Below are 5,161 nucleotides of genomic sequence, written 5' to 3' on the forward strand. Positions count from 1 at the left end.
CCCCAGGAATGGCTGTGTGTTCTGAGTCTTAAAGCCATCTTCCCTTCCTAACTGCACAGGATATACCCTCAACACTCAGGGCCAGTGGTCCCAACTGCACATGGAAAATTGATGCACTGATTGAACCGCCACAAGGTTTGGGCCTCCAATCACTGCATAAACAAAGTTGGGGAGAACTGGCTTGAGGGTAATAGGTGGCTCAAGGGCACCATCTGCTGGTAGGTCAGAGAAAATGCACTTCACCAAGCTGTAGCTCTGTCAAATTATAGACAATTGTTCAAATAAGCCTGCATATTCTAAAAGAACCCTATCAAGATAAGCAAATGCCAAGAGGCCAAAAACAACAGAAAATTTTAATCATATGAGGAAACCAGAAGATATGGATAACCCATACATCCAAATTGAAAAACCAGAGGAGCCCAACCCAGAAGTAGCAGTCTTTGGCTCTTTCTCCAATCTCTAGTTTGGCCTGCCTGCCACTTCTTCAGCCTCTACCATGTCCATCAGGGTCACCCAGAAATCCTATAAGGTGTTCTCCTCCAGCCTCCAAACCTTCAGCAGCCGCTCTTACATGAGCAGGCCTGGCACCCGTGTCACCTCCTACTCTCGGGTGGGCAGTGATGGCAGCAGCTTCCAGGGTGTGCCAGTTTGAATGTATTGTGTCCCCCAAATGCCATTATCTTTGATGTAGTCTTGTGGGGCAGACGTTTTGGTGCTGATTAGATTTGCTTGGAATGTGCCCCACCCAACTGTGGGTGATGACTCTGATGAGATATTCCCATGGAGGCATGGCTCCACCCATTCAGGGTGGCCTTGATCAGTGGAACCATATAAATGAGCTTACTCAAAGAGAAGGAACTCAGTGCATCTGTGAGTGATGTTTTGAAGAGGAGTTACAGCCAAGAGAGACACTTGAAGAAAGCACAGGAGCTGCAGATGAGAGACATTTTGCAGATGGCCGTTGAAAGCAGACTCTAGCTCCAGAGAAGCTACAAGAGGACAAATATCCCAAGTGCAACTAAGAGTGACATTTTTGAGGAACTGCAGCCTAAAGAGGAACATCCTGGGAGAAAGCCATTTTGAAACCAGAACTTGGAGCAGATGCCAGCCACATGCCTTCCCAGCTAACAGAGGTTATCCGGACACCATTGGCCATCCTCCAGTGAAGGTACCTGATTGTTGATGTGTTACCTTGGACACTTTATGGCCTTAAGACTGTAACTCTGTAACAAATAAACCCCCTTTATAAAAGCCAATCCATTTCTGGTTTTTCGCATTCCAGCAGCACTAGCAAACTAGAACACAGGGCAACCTGAGCACTGGCATGGGTCTAACTGGGGGCTATGGAGGGGCATGGAGTGCAGGGGGCATCACAGCCATCATGTTGAACCAGAGCCTGCTGAGCTCCCTTAAGCTGGAAGTGGACCCCAACATCCAGGCTATGTAGATGCAGGAGAAGGAGAAGATCAAGAGCCTCAACAACAAGTTTGCTTCCTTCATCAACAAGGTGTGGTTCCTGGAGCAGCAAAACAAGATGCTGGAGACCAAGTGGAGCCTCTTGCAGCAGCAGAAGACTGCTGGGAGCAAAATGGACAACTTGTTTGAGAGCTACATCAACAACCTTCAGCAGCAGCATAAGGCTCTGAGCCAGGAGAAGCTGAAGCTGGAGGAAGAGCTTGGCAGTGTGCAGGGGCTGGTGGAAGACTTTAACAATAAGTACAAGGATGAGATCAATAAGCAAACAGAGATGGAGAATGAATTTGTTCTCATCAAGAAGGATGTGGATGAAGCTTACATGAACAAAGTAGACCTGGAGTCCTGCCTGGAAGGGCTGACCAATGAGATTAGCTTCCTCAGGCAGCTATAAGAAGTGGAGCTCTGTGAGCTGCAGGCCCAGATCTCAGACATGTCCACGGTCCTCTCTATGGACAACAGCCACTCCCTGGACCTGGATGGCATCATCGTCAAGGTCAATGCTCAGTATGAGGAGATCACCAACCACAGCCAGGCCAAGGCTGAGAGCATGTACCAGATCAAATATGAGGAGTTGCAGATGTTGACCAGGAAGCATGGGGATGACCTCCGCCACATGAAGATGAAGATCTCTGAGATGAACTAGACCATCAGCTGGCTCCAGGCTGAGATCGAGGGCCTGAAGGGCCAGAGGACTTCCCTGGAGGCCACCATTGCTGATGCCAAGCAGCATGGGGAGCTGACCATTAAGGACGCCAATGCCAAGTTGGCCCAGCTGGAGGCCACCCTGCACCAGGCCAAGCAGGACATGGTGTGACAGCTGCGTGGGTACCAGGAGCTGATGAACATCAAGCTGGCCCTGGACATCTAGATTGCCACCTACTGCAAGCTGCTGGAGGGCAAGGAGAGCCGGCTGGAATCTGGGATGCAGAACATGAGTATTCATACAAAGACTTCCAGTGGCTACTACTCAGGTCCACTGAGCCCCATCTTCAGGGGCCTCTCAGGCTCTAGCAACAACTAATCCTTCAGCTCCAGTGCGAGCCGCACTAGCTCCACCAAGGCTGTGGTTGTGAAGAAGATTGAGACCCGTGATGGGAAGCTGGTGTCCAAGTCATCTGATGCCCTGACTAAGTGAACTGCCACTGCAGCCCATCCCAGGCCACCCCACTGCTGTGCTGCCCCAGAGCCTGAAGACAAGGAGCTGTGCAGGGGGCATAGGGAATAGGAGACCTGGGGTAATTCTTCTTGCCCATGCCCCCAACTAGAAGCCAGTTTTGTCTTTTCCAAAATAAAGCCTCAGTTGGCTCTGCCAACCAAAAACAAAAACAAAAACAAAAACAAAAAACAAAAAACAGAGGAGACACAGAACTTGGAGCAATTAATCAAAGAAGTAATCACAAACAACATGATCATGGCTTAGGATATAAAGGACAGCAAGAAGACCCTAGAAGAGCATAAAGAAGAAAATTGCAAGAGTAAATTAAAAAAATAGAGGAGCTTATGAAAAAAAGAGAAACTGTTAATCAAATTAAAAAGATCCTGAAAACACATAGCAACAGATTAGATGAACTCAAAGAATGAGTAAGCAAACTCAAAGAAAATGTTTTGAAGAGTGAAAGTACAAAAGAACAAATGGAGAAAAAAATCAGAAAATTTGAAATGGAACTCAGGGATACGATGGACAACATGAAGTGCACAAATATAAGAATCATTGGTGTTCCAGAAGGGGAAGAGAAGGGTAAAGGTCTAGGAAGAGTATTCAAAGAAATTGTTGGGGAAAACTTCCCAACCCTTCTAAATGACATAAATATGCAAATCATAGATGCCTAATGAACTCCAAACAGAATAAACACAAATAAACCCACTCCAAGACATATTCTGACCAGATTGTCAAATGCTGAAGAGAAGCAGCAAGTTCTGAAAGCAGCAAAAGAGAGGCGTTTCATCACATACAAGGGAAACAACATAAGACTAAGTAGTGACTACTCAGTGGCCACCATGGAGGTGAGAAGGCAGTGGTATGACATATTCAAAATTCTGAAAGAGTAAAATTTCCAACCAAGAATTCTTAATCCAGCAAAGCTCTCCTTCAAAATTGAAGGGGAGCTTAAAATCTTCACAGACTAACAAATGCTGAGAGAATTTGCTAACAACAGACCTGCCCTACAAGGACTAAAGGGAGCCCTATCAGCTGAGAAAAAAAGAAAGGAGAGAGAGTTATGGCGAAGGGCTCAGAACTAAAGAGTTCTAGTAAGGGTATTGTTCTTGTTTGCCAATGCTGCCAGGATGCAAAACACTGGAAATGGATTGGCTTTTATAAAGGGGATTTATTTGGTTACACAATTACAGTCTTAAGGCCATGAAATATCCAAGGTAATGCATCAACAAACGGGTACCTTCACGGGAGGATGACCAATGGCATCTGGAAAATCTCTGTTAGCTGGAAAGGCATGTGGCTGGCATCTTCTCCAAGTTCTGATTTCAAAATGGCTTTCTCTCAGGACATTCCTCTCTAGGCCACAGTTCCTCTTCAGAATGTCACTCTCAGTTGCTCTTGGGGTGTTTGTCCTCTCTTAGGTTCTCCGGAGCAAGAGTCTGCTTTCAACAGCCATCTTCAAACCGTTTCTCATCTGCAGCTTCTCTCTCACCTCCTGTGCATTCTTCAACATGTCCCTCTTGGCTGTAGCAAATTTGCTCCTTCTGTCTGGGCTTATATAGTGCTCTAGTATACTAATCAAGGCCCACACTGAATGGGTGGGGCCACACATCCATGGAAATTATCCAATCAGAGTTATCACCTACAGTTGGATGTTTCACATCTCCATGGAAATGCTCAAAGAATTACAGTCTAATCAACACTAAATACCTCTGCCCACACAAGATTACCTCAAAGATAATGACATTTTGGGGGTACATAATACATTCAAACTGGCACATGTATGTTAAAGGAAATAAAGAGAGGGAAAAATATATCCAACAACAACAAAAAAAACCTAAAAGACAGGATGGCTGATTCAAGAAATGCCTTCACAGTAATACCATTGAATGTGAATGGATTAAAACTACCCAATTAAAAGATATAGATTGGCAAATAGATTAAAAAATATGAGCCAGCAATATGTTGCTTACAAGAGACTCATCTTAGACCAAACACACAAAGAAATTGAAAATGAAAAGATGGAAAAGAACATTCCATGCAAGCTACAGCCGAAAGAAAGCAGGAGTAGCATTATTATCTCAGATAAAATAGACTTTAAATGCAAGGATGTTATGAGACAAAAAGAAGGTCACTATATACTAATAAGAGGGACAAGTCAACAAGAAGAAATAACAATCATAAATGTCTATGCACTCAATCAAGGTGCACCAATGTACATGAGACAAACATTAAAACAACTGAAGGAAGAAATAGATGTTTCCACAGTAATTCTGGGAGACTTCAATACATCACTGTCTCCTATAGATAGATCAGCCAGAGGACCAATAAGGAAATTGAAAACCTCAACAATGTGATAAATGAATTTGACTTAACAGACTTATAGAGAACCTTATATTCCAAATCATGAGGATACACATTCTTCTCTAGTGCCCATGGAACATTCTCCAGAATAGATCATATGCTGGGCCATAAAACAAGCCTCAATAAATTTTAAAAGATTGAAATTACTCAAAGTACATTCTCTTA

General features: G+C 44.3%; 1 pseudogene; it reads left to right on the top strand.

Moving 5' to 3' along the window:
- The first annotated feature begins 469 nt into the window (after nucleotides 1–469).
- Nucleotides 470–2,611, top strand: LOC119540252 (annotated as a pseudogene).
- Nucleotides 2,612–5,161: the final 2,550 nt, after the last annotated feature.

This window comes from Choloepus didactylus, chromosome 7, assembly GCF_015220235.1.
Source record: "Choloepus didactylus isolate mChoDid1 chromosome 7, mChoDid1.pri, whole genome shotgun sequence".
Taxonomy (NCBI): Eukaryota; Metazoa; Chordata; class Mammalia; order Pilosa; family Megalonychidae; genus Choloepus; species Choloepus didactylus.